This window comes from Physeter macrocephalus, chromosome 4 (genome assembly GCF_002837175.3).
Source record: "Physeter macrocephalus isolate SW-GA chromosome 4, ASM283717v5, whole genome shotgun sequence".
NCBI classification, from domain to species: domain Eukaryota; kingdom Metazoa; phylum Chordata; class Mammalia; order Artiodactyla; family Physeteridae; genus Physeter; species Physeter macrocephalus.
Genome location: NC_041217.1, coordinates 32,081,940 through 32,105,103, shown reverse-complemented (window position 1 = coordinate 32,105,103; position 23,164 = coordinate 32,081,940). Strand labels below are relative to the sequence as shown.

At 43.3% G+C, this 23,164-nt stretch overlaps 1 pseudogene; it reads right to left on the bottom strand.

Moving 5' to 3' along the window:
- Positions 1-3,629: 3,629 nt before the first annotated feature.
- LOC114486037 (tigger transposable element-derived protein 1-like) lies at positions 3,630-18,366 on the bottom strand (annotated as a pseudogene).
- Between the last annotated feature and the right edge of the window lie 4,798 nt (positions 18,367-23,164).

The window sequence follows — 23,164 nt, the reverse complement described above, 5'->3', positions numbered from 1 at the left end:
CACTTCTAGGCATTTATCTTAGAGAATGAAAACCTGTGTGAATATTTAGAGCAGGATTATTCATAATCTTTGAAAACTAGAAACAATACAAATGTCCTTCAACAAATGAATTGGCAAACTGTGTCACATCTGTGCAATGGAATGCTCCTCGGCCATAAAAGGGAATGAATTAGTATACACACCCAACATGGGTGAATGTCAATGGCATTATGTTGAAGAAAGGAGACAGTCTCAAAAGGGTACACACTTTATGACATTCTGAAAAAGGAAATCTCATAGGAACAGTTGCCATGGGTTAAGAGTTGGGGGACAGTTTGACTACAAAGGGAATTTTTAGGGGGAGGAAACTGTTCTGTATCCTGGTTGTGGTTGTGGGTATATAAATGTATGCATCAAGACTCATAGAACTACACACCAAAAATAAAGTCAATTTTACTGCATAAAATTTTTTTTAAAACCCTATGAGGTAGATGTCTTAGTTTGGGTTCCCCAAAAACAAACCCTGAGATAAGAAATTAGGGACTAGGAGTTTTTTTGCAAAGTGAGTCCAGGAATCATAAGTGAAGAAATGGGGAAAGTGAGACAGAGAAGGGAGAAAAGTAAAAAAAAGTTGCATTATTGAGTGGGTTTCCATGGTGGGTGGCTTCAGCTCAATCACACTGAGAATCTTCTGAGAAACCATGTGGAGTATGTCTCAGAATTGCTCTACCTGTAGGCATCTTTCATTTGGTTGGGGCTGAAGTTGCCCTTGGAGCATAAGCTCTTATGCTTCTAGGTTGTGTAAGTGCCTTTGAATGCCCTTAGGCAAAGAAAAGGAAAGACCTAGGTCCTTGAGGTGGGAAGATGTCACCTGCCCATTGCAGCTGCTCGTGAATTCTGGTGGGCTAAGGTGTAAGGGAAGGCAATCGACAGCATCTGCTAATGAGGTATTAGTAATAGATGCTCTATCCATTTGGTTTTGCAATAAAGTGGGGGAAATTTGTCAGATGATTAAAATAAATATATGCAATGTTGATAATAAGAACTCCAGTCATTTGGGAAAATACTTACAATATGCCAGGTACCACGTTAGACTTGCCAGACGTCTCCTTATTCTATCGTCTAATTCTTCCAACAGCCCTATGAGATAAACATCAATACCCCCACTTTACAAGCAAGGAAACTGAGGCCCAAAGCAGTTAAGTAGCTTCCCCAAGTATGCGTACGTGCACACACACACACTCACATACACACACACACACACATACACATAACTGAGTGATAAGATCAACTTAGAAGCCCATAGTTTTTCCATCATGCTTGGTTGGTGCCTACTTTGATTTATGTTGCTACATAACATTACAGAAGATATAGTAATTCTGAGAAAACAGTGCATAGCATGAGGAATTATGAATTGTGATTAAAAAGCCAGGTCTAAGTCACTCCAGGGCTGAGCCCTACTTGTGGGAATACTCAGGCCTTCTATTTCTGGGTAACTGTGGGCATTTCATTGTTCATTAGAATCTTCAATAGATAGTGGCTGAGAAAAAAAAAAAATCTCAAACCAATTCACTTTACTCCTTACACAGATGTCTAGAAATGTTGAAACTTTGGCTAATAAGAAATTGAAAATTGGCTGTGAATAATAATCATCTGTGCAACTGCTATCTTCTTACTAGCATAAATGACCAAGCGATGCTCTAGCTGTGAGCATTGATGCTGTAGCTTCAGCCTCCTTACCACCACTGTGGAGCTATACCTTTCATTTTCCTTACTGCTGCTTAATGGGCAGTCCTTCAACCCTGAAGATGACTTTGCTGCAAAAGGTCATGAACTTGGAGTTGTTTTCCACTGTAGGAAGAATAGGATTATAGACTCATCCACATTCCCTTACTCTCTCCCAATTGTCACCTCTATTCTCATCATAGTAGCTGGACACAGTTAAAGGATATAGACTTTTGGCCAGAGAACAAAGGAAAGATAACAGACCCACGTGGGCACTGAACCCCTGACCTCATTAGCATTGTTTTCTCACCACCTCTGCTAACAGAGAGCCCAATTACGAACACTGAATCAAAGAGGGAAGTCACCTCTTCACCTGGAGCCAAGAAAAGCCTATGACAGCTGGTTTTTAAGAAGGGGATGCTTCTCCAGTCAAATAACCACAGTACGAACATCCATAAGCAATTTCTAAGCATCTTCCATCCTTGCATGGCTCAGTATAACAAGAATTGCTGTCAATGTGGTTTCCAGTCTGGGAGGTGATGAAGGCTTTGAGAGCATCACCCTACGATGGATGTGACGGAGTATGCTAGGTGTACCTTCTTACAAAGACTCTCAAGACTGAGCCAACTTGAATCTTCTGCAGTTGTAATCCCCTAATCTCAGCCTCCTCTTTGAAACCATCCCACACTGTTTTTTTTTTAAAAAAACATTTTATTTTATATTTGAGTATAGCCAATTAACAATGTTGTGATAGTTTCAGGTGCACAGTAAAGTGACTCAGCCATACATGTACATGTATCCATTCTCCCTCAGACTCCCCTCTCATCCAGGCTGCCACATAACATTGAGCAGTGTTCCCTGTGCTATACGGTAGCTCCGTGTTTGTTCCACACTCTTAGTCTTGACACTCGAAGCTCTGCCTACTTCTTTTGACTGTCCACTGAGGGATCTGTGGCAGAGATAGTTCCACAGTGGGTTTTACAATTGAAATGACTCATTACTCTATGGCATTATAGAGATTCTTCAAAGTGGTTCTTAAACTGCTAATTACAACTTCCTTGTTCTGAAAGGTAGCGAATTTGTATGATTTGTGTCTCTGTGTGCATGAGTATATGTGTGTATATAGTTGTTTAGGAATTTTTTTAGAATATAAGTTGAGTTACATCTAATTAGTTGTATTCCATTTTTTGAAAACTTAAGTTATTTCAATAAGGTCCTGGGATGCAATGACTGAATAGGTCAGTCAAGGCATGATGCTGATAAAACCAAAGATGACTCAATTCCCAGACCAGTTACAGGGCTTTTTAATAGCCATGGGCCACAGCTCTAGGCAGAGCCAACCAGCTCATACATGGTGTGATTTACATAATGAGAACAAGGAGAGAGAGAGAGCATGGACAGTTCATTGCAGAAACACCTTCTCTACTGGAAAAAAAATACAGCCAATTCTGATGGCAGTGGTTTAGCTTTATATTGTTCTCATATACTTAGGGCAGCGCTACTTAATGAATTAGAAGACATATGCCCAGAAGCTAGAGTTGGCCCATCCAAAGGTGAATTCTTGTTCTAGACTCCAAATTGCGGTTATGTTTCAGAATATATTTTACTTTATAGAAGATTTTTGACCTGAAGGATTTGGCTGCTAACTCTTCCTTCTGCTCTACTCTACTCTACTCTTCCCAGCACCAGACAACAATGAACTTCCCCCCCATTTCCCACCAAGCCTATGCATATAATTTACAGGCATACCTTGGAGATATTGTGGGCTCAGTTCCAGGCCACCACAGTAAAGGGAATAATGCAATAAAGCAAGTCACACCAATTTTTTGATTTCCCAGTGTGTATAAAAGTTACATTTATACTATACTGTGGTCCGTTAATTATGCAATAGCATTATGTCTAAAAAACAGTGCACATATCTTAATTCAAAATACTTTATTTCTAACCATCATCTGAGCCTGTAGTGAGTCATAATTTTTTGCTGGTGGTGGGTCTTGCCTCAGTATTGATGGCTGCTGACTAATCAGGGTGGTAGTTGCTGAAGGTTGGGAAGATTGTGGCAATTTCTTAAAATAAGATGACAATGAGGTTTGCTGCATCAATTGACTCTTCCTTTTCATGAACGATTTCTCTGTAGTGTGCAATGGGATTGGATAGCATTTACCCACAGTAAACCTGCTTTCAGAATTGGAGTTGGTCCTCTCAAACCCTGATGCTGCTTTATCATCCAAGTGTACGTAATATTCTAAATCCTTTGTTGTCATTTCAACAATCTTCGGAGCATCTTCACCAGAAGTAGATTTCATCTCAAGAAATCACATTCTTTGCCCATCCATAAGAAGCAACTCCTCATCTATTCAAGTTTTATCATGAGATTGCAGCAATTCAGTCATATCTTCAGGCTCCACTTCTAATTCTAGTTCTCTTGGCATTTTGACTATATTTGTCATTACTTCCTCCACTGAAGTCTTGAACCCCTCCAAGTCACATATGAGTGTTGGAATCAACTTCTTCTAAACTCCTGTTAATGTTGATATTGTGACCTCTTCCCATGAATTATGAATGTTTTTCATAGAATCTAGAATGTTGGATCCTTTCCAGAAGGTTTTCAACTGACTTTACCCAGAGCAGTTGGAAGAATCACTATCTATGGCAGCTATAGCTTTATGAAATTTATTACTTAAATAGTAAGACTTGAAAGTCAAAATTACTCCTTGGTCCATGGGCAGCAGAATGGACATTGTGTCAGCAGGCATGAAAACAACATTAATCTCACTGTACATTCCATCAGAGCTTTTGGATGACCAGGTGTATTGTCAATGAGCAGTAATATTTTGAAAGGAATCTCTTTTTCTGAGCAGTAGGTCTCAAGAGTGGGCTTAAAATATTCAGTAAACCATGCTGTAAACAGATGTGCTGTCATCCACGCTTTGTTGCTCTATTTATAGAGCCCAGGCAGAGTAGACTTAGCATAATTCTTAAGGGCCCTAGGACTTTCAGAATGGTAAAAAAACATTGGCTTCAACTTCAAGTCACCAGCTGCATTAGCCCCTAACAAGAGTGCCGGGGGGCTCTTTGAAGCTTTGAAACCAGGCATTGACTTTTCCTCTCTAGCTATGAAAGTCCTAGATGGTATCTTCTTCCAATAGAAGCTGTTTCATCTACACTGAATATCTGTAGCCACCTTCCTTAATTATCTTAGCTACATCTCCTGGATAACTTGCTGCAGCTTCTACATCAGCATTTGCTGCTTCACCTGGCACTTTTATGTTATGGAGACAGCTTATGCCCTGAAACCTCATGAACCAACCTCTGCCAGCTTCAAACTTTCCTTCTGCAGCTTCCTAACCTTTCTCAACCTTTTGAATTGAAGAGAATTAGGGCCTTGCTCTGGATTAAGCTTTGGCTTAAGAGAATGTTGTGGCTGGTTTGATCTTCTATCCAGACCACTAAAACTTCCTCCGTATCAGCAATAAGGCTGTTTTGCTTTCCTTTGTGTTCACTGAAGTAGCACTTTAAATTTCCTTCAAGAGCTTCTCCTTTGCATTCACAACTTGGCTAACTGTTTGGCAGAGAGGTCTCACTTTCAACCTATCTTGGCTTTTGACCTGCCTTCCTCACTAAGCTTAATCATTCCTAGCTTTTGGTTTAAAGTGAGAGATGTGCGACACTTCCTTTCACTTGAACACTTAGAGGCCGTTGCAGGGTTATTACCGTGCTTTGCGACCACCTAGAGGTGTTGGATAGGGAGGGTGGGAGGGAGACGCAAGAGGGAGGGGATATGGGGATATATGTATATGTATAGCTGATTCACTTTGTTATACAGCAGAAACTAACACACCATTGTAAAGCAAGTATACTCCAATAAAGATGTTTAAAAAATAATAATAATAATTAGCCTAATTTCAATACTGTGTGTCTCAGGGAATAGGGAGGCCTGAGGAGAGGGAGAGAGATGGGGGAATGGCTGGTCGGTGGAGCAGTCAGAACATACACAACAATTATCAATTAAGTTAGTTGTCATATGTGGGTGAGCTGAATGGTGCCCCCAAACAATTACAATATTAACATCATAGATCACTGATCACAGGGCAACATAACAAATCTAAAATAATAAAAAAGTTTGAAATATTGCATTAATTACATAAATGTTACACAGAGACAAGAAGTGAGCCAATGCCGTTGGAAAAATGGTACAGATAGACTTGCTCAATGCAGGGTTGCCACAGACCTTCATTTGTAAAGAACAATCTGCGAAGTGCAATAAAGTGAAGCACAGTAAAACAAGGTCTGCCTGTATAGCCACAGAAAACCTAGTTTATGAGTCAATTCTGACTCTGTTTGATAGGCATTGCTAGTATTCCAACATCTCATTCTCCTCTCCTTCCAGGTACAAAGAAGATTACGTAGCCCTATTCTTTGAAGTTAGGTGTGTCCACGTGAGTAGTTTGGGTCAATGAAAGGTGAGCAAAAGAGTCCAGAACATTTAACTGCTTAAACGCAGCTCTCCAGACTTCATGGCAGCGAACCCAGAGGCAAACCTGAACCTCCTGGTGATATATCAGCACCAGAAACGATGCCACCTCACCAGCCTGTGATCCTGAGTGACGTCTCTGTGGAGCAGAGCTGCCCCTGACCCTACACCACCACCTCTAGATGGTAGGAAAGCAAGATATCAACCTGTGACATTTTAAGCCATTGACAGTTTGAGGTTGTTTCTTTCCCCAGTCTATCCTGACTGCCTCACTAGAGAAGAAAGTATTTCAGCAACTCAGCCTTTCCGACTTGGGGACAGGGTATCTGAAGTTTTGCCAAGAGTTCCGGGATCTGAAGGGCTCACCGAGGTACTTCCTACAATACTGGCCTTGTCTATGTTACTGGGTTCATGATTCAGTTTCCCCTCTGAGTAGGGACCTGACTCTACCGTGGCCTAGCTCTCTTGGGCCCTCCGTAACATCATGATCCATGTAGCTGTAGGTATCTCCTGCCTCCACCTGGACTGTGACAGCAGCCCCTCCCACTTGGTTTGAGCTTAGAGCCCATCTGAACCTCTCCTGTTTACCAAGCTCCCTGTTACATCTTCACTGCACTGCTCTCGCAGGGTTCACCCACAGACTCCTCCTTTCCCTGCCTGTCCTTCACTTCATGTCTTGGTTGTCATGTTGTCAATGTACCTCATGCTGAACCTTACTTGAGTTTTGATGACACTTGCTCTTACTATTTCCCAGCATATGGTTGAGTTACATATAAGAGCCCAGGACAACCTGAGAAGGATGGAGCTCAGAATAAATCCCACTTGTATGCTAAAGCAGACAGAGTCCAGATTCTACAACAGGCCTGAAAGAAGTTGACTCCAACAGATAGAGTGTGGACTTAGGTGGGAATTAGCCAAAAGACTGGTGTCAAGACATTTAATACGATTTTAAAAGGGAAGCCAGTTGAGGTCAATACCAGGAGGCCAGAGAGGCAGGCAGAAACAGGGACATGTGCAAGGCAGTAAAAACCCTCTAAAAGACAGATGCTGGAATAGTGGTTGCATTTCTGAGACAGAGAATAAGACAGGATCCAGATCTCAGACCTAGAGCGAATGTGGAGCCCAAGTCTCCAAAATAAGGCCAAGGTCAACTATTCGAATTTCCAGCCCAAGGTCTGGAGGATTGGAATCACAAAGGACTGCTGTCATTCCTTAAATGTGTCATGGGAAAACGTATGCTTTTTCTTGGAGTTTGGGAGACGGATGTGCCTATAAGTGGGGTTAAGGACACTTGATACGAGACAAAGAGGCTGAGAACCAAACAGGATCTGACAGACTTCATTAGTGAAGTACATTGGCAGCATGCTCAAGCCACTGTGCAAAGCAGGAAGAAGTCAAGATTTCCAAATTGAAACAATTTGATGGAACAACTGACAACTCATGGTCGTACATAAAGGTTGATACGTCTTTCGATGCATAGAACTTTTCTGCATTGAGCAGAAGGGGTGATAAGTGTGGACTTTGGTTTATCCTCATCCCTCAGAGTATGTGTGGGGTTGTACTACTAGCTTAGATGGTTTTGGCTGAGGGATAAGGAAAGCATAGCTCCATCAGCTAGCGTTCACCAACAACTGTGTGTGCCTATCAAAAGTGTAGGAAGATTTGGACTCCTTCATTAAGAATCCCTTATTTTTTAGGGCAAAAACAGTTCATGCACATGAAACACTATGCAAGCATTATTAAACAATAGGTACTTTATCGTCAGCTTGCATTGATATGCCTCTGGCTACCAAAGGATTGCAGAGACGCAAAAGATGAATCACTGGGAAAAGTCAAACGATTTTCACACAGAAGGTAAAATTTTACGTGGAACTTAAAGTAAGGGTGGAAATTGGATAGAGCTAAGGAAAGAATAAATCTGACAAGAGAAAGAGCAAAAGCCTTGAAGTAAGAAGGGGGAGGGAGTCATGTTAGACAGCAGGAAGGCAGCCAGTGAGAGAATAGGGGTGCTGAGCAGTAAAAATAATTTGAGGTTGGCAGGGAGGTTGTCTAGAATGTAGCAAAACTTGGCAAGTAGCAAGCAGAGAAGTTTACACTTGCTGGGGTAGAAACGGAAAATCCCTAGTACAATTCACACAGAAGACAGAAAGGTAATAAAGGAAAGGAAACGGATGTGAAATAAGGTACCTAGATCAGAGTCAAGGGAGACCTTGGGCAAGTAACCACACTGCTCCAAGGGGTGTTCTGGCTCTTGACATCCCGTGCCTCTGTGACTGTGAGTGACTTACACAGTGCTACGAAATAAACATCTGTGGAAGGTCCACTCTCAACTCAGACAACAGCCTCACGAAGATGCTCAGCACTTCCAGAGGCCACTCTTCCTAGGACTGAGAACAGGCCTGGGGTTTCAGCATTCGAACCCATGCTCTTTCCATTCTTGCCTCGCCCTCTCTAGCCTCTGCATACCCTCACCAGCCATGTGTCCTTAGGCACCTCCTGTCACCTGTACTCTGACACCACTCCCTAGACTGAGGAGAGTGACTGTGTCCTGATATGGAGGCTGTGACAAGTCAGAAACTCATTCTCACCTCATTAACTCTGCGCCCCTATTCCTGGTCACCTACAAAATTCACCTTTCCACCCTTGTTTGGAGCCCCAGGGCAACCCAGGTCCTCCTTTTGCTTCCTGTTTTCAGAGAGTAGGCAGAAGGGATCCATACCAGCCTGTATGGCCAGAATGACACTGGGCCCTGGGGACTTTCCAAGAGGGAATCTTCCTCAGTTTGTTGTGAAGTTGTTTGGTTTGTTGATTTAAGTCTGTGGTCTCTAAAACATACAAATCTAAGTTCCAGAATTCACAAACTCTTTACGTGCTAGACATCATGTAATTCAGTTTAAAAGTTAAAGTGGAAAAATCAAGCGATCACTTGGCTAACTAGTCTTTACCAATTTCCAAATATCTGAACATTTTTAGAAATGATTTAAATCTAAAATTTCCTGCAAATTTGTGAGGTAGAAATCCCAGACTCTGGTGGCAGATAGTAGACAAAGGGCCCAAAAGGCTCAGAGAGCTGGGAATGTTAGAGTGGCTTTCCTAGGTATCGTGGATGCTACGATCCACCTCCCAGATCCCGCTTTAGGAATGAAGGGCTTATTCCCCAGCTGCGTGGAGTGTACTAGCAGCTGACTGCCCCCAGCCGTCTGCTTTTTCTGGAATTGCCCACAGAGGAACAGAGCTGCCTTTCCCAGGGCGGTGGCCCCTTCCTTCCCAGGGGCAGTCTACACACAGTGACTGAAGTAGGAGTATAAATGTCTGGCCCACTTGCTCCAACTCGGGACAACCCAGAAGGGCAGGCCGTACCTCAGGACCCCACGAGGAGATAGCTGGCTCTGTTTGGAAACTGTGTCAGAGGCCAATTTCTCTCTCCCAGCTGCTGATCCCAGGAGCTCTTGAATAAACTTCCTATGCACTAAATTCCACCTCAGGGTCTGCTTCCTGAGGATCCCAACTTCTGATACTAGGTAAGTGTAAAACATCTAGTTAATGGGAGGACCTAGAGCAGACTCCATTCACAGAAACAATGAGGAATACATTAGTGAGAGGGGCACCAGTGTCACTGGGGAACCCAGTACTGGCTGTCCTCTGTTGACCAGAGGAGAGAGATAATAGGAATCACTGTTATAAAACTGGGCTCCCTGTTAACAATGGGGATGATAACCAACCTGGCTATAGCATAGAAGTCAGGTGGTCGTACGTAATGATCAGAAGCAAGGTGAGTCTAATTATAACAATGAGCCTGCAGGTCAGTAAGGCAACCAGGGACAGACAACTATGAGAAGACTAGTAGGACATAGTGTTCCCAGGCTTCCCATACTGTATGAGCAGCCAGCAGGGTACTGCTGAGTTTATACAACCAAAAGAATCAAGGATGAACAATCAAGGGATTGAGCACGGTTTCCTCAATAAAAGTCATGATTCCTTGCCCAGTTTCTACATCTGAGCCCATGGTCTGAAGGAGAGACCAGGCCCTATGAGAAGGATCCTGAAACACCATGGCAAATGCTGACAATAATTATTCCCCCGGCCCTTCCCTAAACGTACCTCTATGGTCATTGATTCAGATAGCCATACACTAGAGAAAGGGGCATATCCAGCTATTTAAGGACTGTCGGACAGACAGCCTGGGTGATATTGATAGTTGGGGGCCCGAAGTGTCATCATGATCCCTGTTAGAACGGGAGCAGATGGGGGCCAGGTAATAAATGAAGCCCCTGTCAGGCCCAGCTCACAGTGGGTCCACTGGGTCAATGGACCCACCCTGTGGTCATTTCCTTGACTGCTGACTGTATAATTGGAAGGGACACACTTGGTAGTTGAAAGAACCCCCAGACAGGCTCCTTGGCCTATGGAGTAAGAGTTATTGCAGTGGGGAAAGCCATGCAAAAGGCTCTAAAACTGTTCTTGCCCCAGGCCAAGATAGTAAATAAAAGATAATATGGTTTCCCATGTGGGAATGGCAAAGACTAAAGCCACCCCTAAAATCTAAAGCATGTGTGAGGTGGTGGTCCCCATCACATCCCCATTTAAGTCTCCATTATGGCCCCTACGAAAAACAGAGGGACCATGTTGGATGATGTGATCTCCCCAAAACTCAACCAAGTCATAGCCCCAGTTGAAACTGTCACACTAGAAGTAACATCTTTCTACAGCAGGTTAACACAGCTTCAGTTACATGGTATAAGGGCATTGACCTACATAACAAGTTGACTCCTTTCCATCTCTATCAGCAAGGAGAATTAGAAGCAATTCAAATGAAACTGACAATGGTATACATTTATGGTCTTGCCCCAAGGTGACGTGAACTCACCATCCTCTGTCTCAGTAGAGTCTGAAGAGACCAGTACCCTCTGGGCAGCCTACATATATAGTGAACATATATGTTCACTATAGCCACACTATCTTGCTAATCCACCTGGATGAGCAAGAACTGGCAAGGGCGTTGGAGACTTTGTGGGAAAACAGTTCAGTCTATCAATGGGTAGAGATAGAGAGATAAAGGGCAAGGGTGAGAGTACTGGCTAAAGGGAGAGAGAGAGAATGCTAGCCAGAGACAGAGAGAGGGAGGGAGGGAGAGAGAGAGAGAGAGAGAGAGGAGAGAGAGAGAAAAAAACTAGTTAATGAGAGAGATGGAGAGGGTGGAATAACAAACTTTATGTCAATATCAAATAATCTGCAGCATTCCAGGACATCCCACCGCCCTGAAGATATTATTGTATCTTATGCCTCTCACAACTAAGAAGAAAGCACCATGCTTACTTGGTAGTCCTCTTTGGGTTCTTGAGAGACAGTACATTCCTGACTTGAGAATACACAAGTGACATGTAAGGCTGCCAGCTCTGAGTGGGGCTCAGAAAGAAAGGACCGGGCAACAGGTTCAGAGTGTGGTAGGAGCAGCCTTCCACTTGATCTAGTCAACTCACTGGGTCTTAAAATACAAAAAGATGTTGTGCAGAGTGTATGGCAAACCCCACAGGAGAATCAGAATTTAGAACTCTAAGCTTCTGGAGCAAGAGTATGCCAACTATAGCAGAGAACTAAACACCATTCAAAAGAGGGTTCCTTGCATGCTACTGGGCCCTGGTAGAGATGGAACATCTGACCATAAGACACCAAGCGACCATGCAGCCAGAGCTACCCATTGTGGGGGGTTTATCAGACCCACCAAGTCATAAGGTTGGTCAGGCATAAAAGCCATCAACTGTAAGATGGAAGTAGGACATCCAGGATAAGGCATGAGCAGGGCCAGAGAGTGAAAACTGCAGAAGCCCTTGTCATCCACCACTGTTGCACTTGCCCTTAGCAAACATCAATGACCACATAGGAGGCCCCTTATGACCACCTGATGAAGGTGGGAAAAGGCCAGATTTGGTTTATGGATAGCTCAGTGTGTGGGCACAAGCTGAAAATGGACTCCTGGTGAACTGCAGCCCCGTTAAGTGGTGGCCTGCAGCAATGAGGGGAAATCCTCCCAAAAGGCAAAGCTTTAGGTGGTATATCTGATCATAAACTGTGTACGGAAATAGAAGTCAGCCAAGGTAAGAATTTCCCTAGACTCATGAGTAGCGGTGAATGGCTTGGCTGGGCAGGGACCTGGAACCAAGATGTTTGGAAGATCAGAGACAAGACTATCTGAGAAAGAAGCATGTTGATGGATCTATAAGAATGGATGTGAAACATGAAAATCTTTTTATATTATGTTAATGACCATCAGAGAGTAAACACCGTGGAATAAATAGTCAACTAAATAACCAACTACACATAATAACTAAGCCAGCTGATGTCATCCAGCCTCTGTCATTAGTCACCCTAATCCGGGTGTGATGGGTTCATGAATAAGATAGCCATTGTGACAGGGACAGAGGGCATGCCTGGGCCCTAAAGTACAGGCTCCCACTCATCAAAGCCAACTTAGTTGTTGTCACCACCAAATGTCTCATCTGACGCACAAAGACTAGTGTTGAGCCCATCCCTTGAGATCAGCCACCCACTTGGTGGTAAATTGATCCAAGGAGATTCTTTTCCCCCTGGATGGGGCAGCAATTCTTCTTAACTGAAATCAACATATATCCTGTTCGCAAGGCTGTGGCCTGCTTGACTACAGACGTTTAATCTACTGACATCCACTTAATATGTCACTTACTATCCACTTAATATTCCACTTAATGTCACCTCTGACTAAGGGATCCACTTTATAGAAAAGGAGGTGTGGCAGTGGGCACACAACCAAAGGATCCATTGGTTCTATTAAGTATCACAACACACAGAATCTGTAGACCTGATAAAGCAATGAAATGGTTTTTTGAGGGCACAGCTGAAGTGCTAGCTTAGAGATGATATCTGCAAGAACTGGGTACCATCCTCCAGGATAAGACATACATCTTTAATCGACAACCAACATATGGTGCTGTGCCCTGATAGGGGGAGATAATGGGGATGGGGATCAAGAAGTGGAAGGAGGAGCGGCCCTGCTCACCATCACTCCCAGTGGCCCACTTGAGAAATCTGAGTTTTCCATCCGCACAACTTTAGGCTCTATGGGTCTAGAAGTCATGGTTCCCAGGGACAGGGAGGGGTCCCCTGTTCCGGAGCAGAGATGGCCTTGAAATATGGATGGGCCTGACCTACTCACACGATAATCACATAGGTTATCCAGTGATTCCCAGTAATGTCCAGTGATACCCAGTAATAGTTTATAATGTCAGGCAAGTCCCCAAGGAATCCGTATGTGACCGAATTTCCCTAGAGTAGAAGATTCTTGTGGTTAATTTCTTGGGCGCTTTGGAGACAGCCTTAAAAGAGCATCAGAGATAGGCTTGCAGTCAGACATTCAGAGGTATGAGTAAAGCAGGGTCCCTCTCCTTTCAGAGAGCCTCCCCACAAGCACACCTGGGTAGAGGAGAGCCACGCTTCCTCACAGGTGTGTCACCACACACCCAGGTTCCATGAATGGGTTACAGGTGTGTGGGGGGATTCTGCTCTCTGAGCCTGCAGGGCAGCTGTGTGGGGCCTGGGGCAGCCGGAGGGAGTTTCCAGCACAAATCATCCTCTTCCAGACCTCGTCACTAGGTTTTTCTAAAAAGCAAGATCTGATGTTTCTTCCCTCATGAAAAACTCAACAAGCATCTGAGTAGAAGAATGAAGGATATGGGAAGCCAGGTGGGTCCTAGAAAGATCTTGTTTTGATGTTTGCCAACTTAATGCATACTTCATGGTGGCCATATTAGAAGGGATCAATGTGTGAGTTCTCTGGACTTTATTTAGATTTCCCTAAATAATTCTCCAGAGAGCTGTATTGTTTCTCTATTCTGTGGCCAATTAAATTGGCCATCAGATCTTACTATGAAGAAAAATTCACCTGAAAGGGAGTCACCTAGGTAAACATCCTTGAACAGAAGTGCTGAGTCAGTTTAGAGCTGGTCCTCACTCAGGCAGGTATTCTCCCTTCCTGGGGTGAAGGGCTGTTTCGATATTGCTCAAGAAATGAGAAAACATCTTCTTCTCTCATACTAGTTGCCCTTGAGGTATCCAACATACTTTTGAATCTTCCAAGGCACCCTTCTTCCCACCCCCCCCCCCTTGATGGTGCCATATGCTTTCATCTTTGAAAGAAGTTCTGGTTTTTTACTTTCCCTTTATTTGCTGCAGGACAGTGTCAGACAGTGCATATATCCAGGGAGTGAGGTTCAAGGAGACTGTAGGGGAGAGGTATTGTTTCTGTCAGGAAGCCACGCTTGCTGAGCTTGTGGTCTACTTGGGCCCTTCATCATGGCCTTGGGCAGGCCACTTGACCGGGGCCTCAGAGGGTTTCAGTCACCAATGTAGAGCTGGTGGTGGCTTAGGGTGAGCTACTCTGACACTCAAAGAGAAAAGAAGCCTTGCAATTACCAAGAGCTTCTGCTGTGACAGGCTCACATGGAACTCCCCAACTCAGAATAGGACGTTTCTCACTTCTTTGTGTGAGAGTTTTTTTGGTGTTTGAGTCAGAAGCAAATACAGGCAAAGTTACACTGGTTCCTCCAGTCTCACCAGCATTGGCTCCGAGAGCAAAGCAGTGACCGTTCCAGATTTTCATCTCAAACCAGTGCCAACTGTTTGTCTTCCCGCTGCTGGGTGGCAGGCTGGAGCAGGGAGCAGGATGCTGAGGGGTCTTTTGTGTTTATCACCTCTTGTTTTTTATGATAACTTTATATGGTCTCTCCCAGCTACTAAACTCATACAGAAATCAGGACAAGGTCTCTTTGCTTCTACTTTTCTCCTTTATAACAACAAACCGAGTCTCCTGAGACTGGAAACATTTGTTTTCTCAGCCCACTAACTCCAACTACAGTACATTTCCTCCTTATCATCACTATTTAGTTTGTAATTATTCCAGTCTACGAACTCCCACAGAGGTTGGGGATAGCCGTGGCTAAATTGCATGAATCACTGATTTGGGGTCCTTCGTTGTCATTAATAAACTCAGGACATAGGAGTCCCTAGAGGTCCAGCTCCTCCAATTTGAGGAACATTTATGTTTACACTCCAGGGACAGAAATGGAAGCTGTTGGCAAGGACCTTGCCATGAAGATCAGAAGTTTCATTTAAGTCTGTCGTGATTGCAGGTTCTGTTTATTCTCTTGCTGTAAAATGGCTAACGAGAAGCTGATCTGGCTAAGTTATGAGAATGGCATCTAAAACAATGAAGAAATGAAACTCGAATCAGGCACAAACCACCTCTTCCCAAAGCTACAGATCATCAGATCTCAAGTTACCCTGACTTTTGGCTCTATAGGGAATTGAAAGGAATCAACCTAAAAGGCAGCTGCTAAAAATAGCTCATCCCCAAATATTTTAAACTTACGTATGAAAGCTATGTTTCATTGAATGGCTGTGAACATCAACAATTGTTGGTGGCAGTATGCGGGATGGGGAGACCTTTAGAGTTTGCCCTCAGTCTTAATTAGAAATCATATTGGCTTGCAGGCCTACATTAATTTACAGGACCGACTAAGCTATGTATGACTCGATGTGCACACGTAGAGGCACCAAAAGGAGTGTTAAACAGTCATCTTCCTCATCAGCCAGCCAACACACAAATTGCATTAAAGCCCTGGATACACAGAGGACAAGAGCTACACAACACCCCAGATGTTTTAGAATCATTTATCCTGCAGAAAGCTATGCAGTTTTCTTGTGTATCTTAAGTGAACTCATCGGCTAGAAATCTAGTTGTTGTGGATATTAGGAAATAGTGGTACAGTGGCAGAGACCTGGGCTGTTGCTTGGCTTTGAGTTGGTGATCCATAGTGGGAAGAAGGTAGCCTAGGGAGCCCCTGCAGGGCTCCGTGGAAGTCATTTACATATGCTCTTTAGAAGTGCCCCTCTCTCACCAGCCCTTGGGGACATCACAGATGGCAAACAGGGAAGGCTCACGGAACCCCAACATCTGGTCAAATGGTTCCACATAAGGAAAGAGAGTTAAATCTCTTTGATTAGAGTAGGTTACACACCCCTCTAGGACCTCCATTCTCTTTGCTTCAGGAACAATGATCTTAAAGTTTCAGACAGATTTTGAACCCATTCAAAACCCAAGAATAGCTATCTCAGTAGGAAGAACCTATTAACAAAGAGATTTACATGAGTGAAGCTAGTCAATAAGAGAAGAGACTTTGGGAGGATGAAAGGAAATGAAGAGAAAAGGGAGTGAATAACTAAACAGTTCAAGTCAGAGTTTGATTTTATTTCCCATCCCCTAATCTTCATAAACCAAGATTTTTATACATTGGGTCTATCAATGAGAACCGGTTAAAAAATAAGGGAGAAGAGAGCCTTAAATAAATAGTAAAGCTAACAGAGACCCAGGGACAGATCCTTCTCTCAAATGCACAGCTTGCTGCTCCACATATAGTATCTTGAAAAATCTTTACTGCCTTCAAAGATACAGCCCTTGGCACCAAGCACCATGCCTCCAAGTTTAAAATGTGGACCTCCATATTTATGTTCCCCAGATGGTGGGATTTATAAATGCACCATGGGGTGCTATTGAAATTAATAATTTAATTCATTTCCGTGATTGTGCAGTGATTGCTAGTCATTATGGCAATAGCATAGTTAGCAGAGTCTCTCAGTTCTGGGATGTAGCTGAAGGGTAATCTCAGTGAGAGTAATTCCTCTGTCATCCTATTTCAAATGCAGTCAATCCCTTCTGAATGGGGAATAGCCAAAAGTTTCTGGAATTAAAATGAAGGCAGCATCAACCTAGTTAGATGAAGATGGCTTCAATTTATGTGATTTCAAAAGTTTGAAAGCAGTTCTCTAAGGACCAGTGAAATGATCTGTGATTGTTTAGCTTGGAGAAGGAACAGATAAGGAGAGACCCCAAGCACTGTCTCCAAACACACAAATCTCTCACTCTCTGTCTGTGGACAATCTACATCCAAATGCTTGAGAATTAACTGCACTTTTACTTTCTATTCCCACCTGTCTGCTTATCAAGGGAATATATTGGCAGCTGGGCTAAATGACTTCTGAAGTCTCTTCCAGAGATTCTCAGAGATTCACCGAGTCAATGGTGGGGTGGAGGGAATAGTGGAAAAACAGTTCTGTATTTCCTCAAAGGAAGTCCTTGCTTCTCTCAGCCTAACGATCTGGAAGCCTAAATGTGCAAGAGGGAAAATTATTGGGCAATGGCACACATAAGTTTGGCCAATGTGAGCCCATTGGAATTTCGAACCCAAGAGGCTGTATGTAACTGCCTTGGATTTATAAAGTGCCTCTTCTTCTTTGAGAAACCTAAACCTATTTCCATATTTCCCTTATTATCCTCAAAGTGTTTGTTAATCATAGAAGTAAGGCCTGACCTATAGATCCTCATACAATAGCTAAAGGAACTAATCCATGAATAATAACATAATCCCCCAAAACGTTGGAAATAGATTCTGCTACCTTCACTCCTCTCCTTGGCTCCATCCATTCGATTTCGCCTTTGGACGACTCTATTTCTGCCCAACGCTCAGAGCCTGAATGAGCAAGAAGCGAAGCAGAATGATTTCTTACATCACTTCCACCAGCAATAACCCTGCATGGGGTGCAAGCTCAGACTCTGCCCACCACTGTATTCAAGAGAGGGGAAGAGTTAGTTAGGAAACAGAAAGCAGAAGATGAACACAGATACTCCCACCTCCCAAGAGGAGGACTGGGACCTAGCAACTCCATAAAGACCAGACCCTTCTCTTTTGCTTCACACTCCTGTCTCATGTGGGTCAAGGAGCTCTCAGGATGGATCCAGGACACAGAAGCGTAACTACCTTTTTGTCCCAACCTGGTATCGAGGAAAGCTTTAAAAAGGCTGTGGGTTTGGGGAAATGGCAACAAAAATTTGCCCTACTGTTGCTTTTCAGTAACTACACAGTAAACGTCACTGATGAAGTAAGTACATGGTGACTGCAGGCAGGACACCCCAGTAATTGTTCTGAGTGATAACGGTGAACATTCCATGCTAAATGCCCAGGGCTCCTTCCTTATCTCCCTAACTGCCTCACCTCTTACTTTCCTGATAGTTTGTACCTCTACAATAATGCTTCTCATACCATGTTTAGACTGCAGGCTCTGAGAAAGTGTGCCCTACTCACCTCCATAGCTGTCCCCATGACACCAACACAGGGATTCCCACATAGGAGAAGGTAGGGAGATGTTACTGAATCACATTCATCTGATTAGTGGAAACAGTAGGTATCACTAAAGGGCGGGTGGTGGAATTTGCTCTATTTTCTTTCTGGTAATGAAAAGAAGAGGTAAGGAGGACCCAGACTCCTTAAGTATATTGCACCTTACCTATGTGACAAAAGAGAATGAAGTTAAGGTGGCATTTTTCACAGAAATGAAGGATCTCCTCTACTTGGCAACATTGAAGACGTTGAGGGACAGGTGGGAGATTTGGAGCCACTGATTAGTTTTCCTCTTCCCATTGCTCTCATGCAGTTGTTATTGTGGCTGCTGTCGGTGACATTTCACAGGTCATTACTTACTCTTGAAAACGCCTTCCATCCTACGTAGGACGGGAATAAAACACAGACCTACTAGAGCATGGACTTGAGGATATGGGGAGGGGGAAGGGTAAGCTGTGACAAAGTGAGAGAGTGTCATGGACATATATACACTGCCAAACGTAGGGTGGATAGCTAGTGGGAAGCAGCCGCATGGCACAGGGAGATCAGCTAGGTGGTTTGTGACCACCTAGACGGGTGGGATAGGGAGGGTGGGAGGGAGGGAGATGCAAGAGGGAAGAGATATGGGAACATATGTATATGTATAACTGATTCACTTTGTTGTAAAGCAGAAACTAACACACCATTGTAAAGCAATTATACTCCAATAAAGATGTTTAAAAAAAAAAAAAGAAAACACCTTCCAGTGACCTGGCAAAAGTATGTAGAAAACAGGCCCTTGGACTAAAAGTCAAGTGAATTACATCCTAATCCCAGAACTTTCCCCAACTTGCTGTGTGAACTTGTGCAAATCTTGAGCTGCCCTTGTTCTCAGCGTCCTCTTTTTAAGGGTGCCATAGTGGAAGGAGAGTGGGCTTGGGGGTTAAACAAACATGGGTTTAAATACCACACCTTACTTTTATAAGTTATGTGGCCTTAGGCAAGTTAAGTCACTCGCATAGTCTCAAGTTCTTCATTTTTAACACGAGGATAGCCTGTCCTAATACAGAGAACTTTAAATGAGCTCATACACGTAAAATGCTTCGCCAAATACCTGGCATAAACTAGGCATCCAAATATGTTGTTTGCTTCACTTTTCTATAAAATGGGTGTTATAGGCTGAATGTTTATATTCCCCCCAAAATTCATATGTTGAAACCTAATGCCCAATGTGCTGGTATTAGGAGGTGGGGCTTTGGGAGGTGATTAGGTAATGGGGGTGGAGCCCCCGTGAATGGGATTAGTGTCCTTATAAAAGAAGCTCCAGAGAGCTATCTTGCTCCTTCTACCCTGTGAGGACACAATGAGAAGTCAGCCATCTACAACCTGAAGAGGGCTCTCACTAGAACCTGACCATGATGGCATACTGATCTTAGACTTCTGGCCTCCAGAACTTTGAGCAATAAGTTTCTGCTGTTTATAACCACCTGGTTTGTGCTGTTTTGTTATAGCAGACTAAGACAATGGGGTTTCATCACCTCCTTGTCAAGTTGTTTTAAGGATCAAATGAGATTACAGATGATAAAGTTCACTGAAAACTGCAAAATACTGTGCATTTGTATTCACGTGGGAATAAGAGAAACAGAACATAAATAACTAGGCACTATTGTGTTATGCTCCAATATCCAAAGAAAATTATATAGTGTTTTCAAAGTATTTTTAAAACAATTTTTAAGAAGGAAAGCAACATGAATTGTTTTTATTATAAGAAGCCATTTGTGGGGGTGGGGATAGGGAGAGGAAATGAAACTCCAAGTGTGGTAAGATATAGAAGGATGACAGAGGTGGCTCTAATTTACACCTATATTCTGGCTCATCAGCAAAAGTGAGTTCCAATCCAAACTAAATGTGTCAGCACTATTTACAATAACCAGGACATGGAAGTAACCTAAGTGTCCATCAACAGAGGAATGGATGAAGAAGATGTGGTGCATATCTACAATGGAATATTACTCAGCCACAAAAAAGAATGAAATAATGTCATTTTCAGCAACATGGATGGACCTAGAGATTGTCATACTGAGTGAAGTAAGGCAGACAGAGAAAGACAAATATCATGTGATATTGCTTATATGTGGAATCTAAAAAAAAAGGTACAAATGAATTTATATACAAAACAGAAATAGAACTACAGATGTAGAAAATAAACTTATGGTTACCAGGGGGGAAGGAGGGGAGGGATAAATTGGAAGATTGGGATTGACATATATACACTACTGTATATAAAATAGATAACTAATAAGGACTTACTGTATAGCAAAGGGAACTCTACTCAATACTCTGTAATGGCCTATATGGGAAAAGAATCTAAAAAAGAATGGATATATGTATATGTATAACTGATTCACCTTGTTGTACCGTGAAACTAACACAACATTGTAAATCAACTATACTCCAAAAATTTTTTTAAAAAACACACAACAAACTAAATGTGTCAGAATAGAGAGATTAGTCCAATGACCATTTCAGTCAATCTTGAGTGATTCATGCTCATTGGAGACTTTGTGAAGATGGATAATGGCTAGAGTTCTTTGTTATAGCCTCCTGCTGAGTGTGCCAGGCGTATAAAAACACCTTGGCCACTCTAATTCAGTAGGACAACTCTTTCCAAACTCTGATGAAGGGAGCACTTTTCCACAGAATGTTTTTAGTGCTCTGGAGTCAAATATGTTTAGGAAAATCTTTACCCCTATCTCAGATATTCACAGCACGTATTTGTAGAGTAAAGCTTCTGGGAGGTCTTGGAGAATTAAGTACATTTGTTTAACCCAGAATTTCCCAAACTAATTAAACCATAAGACTTTTCCCCTTTCCTCTACAAAGTCACAATTCATGGCTGTTAGAACAATGTTCTATGTAAACACAAATCCAAGAAGAGATCTGTCTCCCAACCATGGATCCTGTTCTGTTATACAGGGGCCATAGTCAGTATGCCGCAGAGCGAGGTTGGTGGGAAACAAGAGCATCAGGGCCTTTGCTAGATAATTGTGTATATTCTTCCATCAGTGTTGTGGAACCAGGATGTCACTTGGAAGAGCAGAGATCGTAGATGTATATTTCAGTATGGCAAATATTCACCACAACATGGACGCTGCAGAGGGTCTTGGGTGAGGGAGGCCTACGTAGCACCACCCAATGCCAGAGCACATTTCATTCTCAGATCGAGCCATCAGCAAAGGGGGGTATGGAGAGAGAAAACCCAGACACTGCCCTCATTCCGGAATGATGCAGCAAATGCACTAAAAGTCAACCCACACCCCTTACTCTCCCTCCCCTGCTCAAAACAATTTCAGATCCAAATAATAGCTAAACTTGCCACTGAGAGAAATCTGGCATCTTCAAGGTGGTTATACAGTTTCTAAATTCACTCTCTGAACATGGTTCTAGCTTAAAGAGCAGAAACTTAAATCCAGTAGTAAAAATCATACGAAGTAAGAGGACACAGGTTTCACATCCTTTTCCCCCATCGCCCTGTGGCACACGCACACACACACACACACACACTTATTCTTCTATTTATTTTCCTCCACTATTCAGATTCATTGGCATCATCCTTTCCTCCCAGTGATGATCTACACCATTGTCTTCTTGCCACACAATCCAATTCAAGACAATTGTTTCTTATCCACTGTGTGCCAGGCACTGACTTAGAGTCATCCGTTCTCGGGGTCATCTTGGAGCAGACTCATCTTGGATTCTGCCCTCTCATGCACGGTATTTAACTGATTACAAAATCCCATCGATTCTACCTCTGAAATATCACCCCACTGTTACCAGATCTACTTCCTTAACTATCCTCCCACGGCCCTCCTTCTGGTCCTCATCATTTCTCACCCAGAAAAATGCAGCAGCCTGATGGATCTTCCTGCCTCTAGAATTAATCCACTTCCATGCTTGGGCAGCCAAAGATCTGACCATGAACTAATGATGCTCTGCATAATCTAAAGTTGAGAAAACAGCCTCAACTTTAGACAGCAGCATGAGGGGCCCTTCATAGTCTGGCCCCTCACTACCTTTACAATTCCAAGTTTCCAGGACTCTTGCCTTCTCCCTTTCCTCCATCATACCTCCCCCAGCAACAATGGAGTCTTATTCATTATTCTTAGTATATAATGCTAGGTCTGGCACAAAGCAGGTACTCAGCAAATTCCTGTCAAATGATATGTGGCATAAATATATGAATGAATGGATGAAAAAGTAAATATGTTACTTTCGTACTGCTGCTGTAAAAAGTGACCACAAATTTATTGGTTTAAGACAGCGGTCTTGGGACATATCTGGTGGCCCAGTGGTTAAGAATCCACCTGCCAATGCAGGGGACATGGGTTCTATCCCTGGGCCAGGAACATCCCACATGCCACGGAGCAACTCAGCCCGTGCGCCACAACTACTGAGCCTGCTCTCTAGAGCCCGTGAGCCACAACTACTGAGCCCACGTGCCACAATTGTGGAAAACCTGTGCGCCTACAGCCCCTGCTCCACAACAAGAGAAGTCACTGCAATGGGAAGCCTGCACACTGCAATGAAGAGTAGCCCCCGCTCGCCACAACTAGAGAAAGCCCATGCACGGCAATGAAGACCCAATGCAGCCAAAAAAATAAAAAGACAGCAGTCCCCAACCTTTTTGGCACCAGGGACCGGTTTCGTGGGAGACAGTATTTCCACGCAGGGAGGGAGTGTGGAGTGTGGGTGCGGGGGGATGGTTGTTCAGGCAGTAATGTGAGCGATGGGGAGCGGCAGA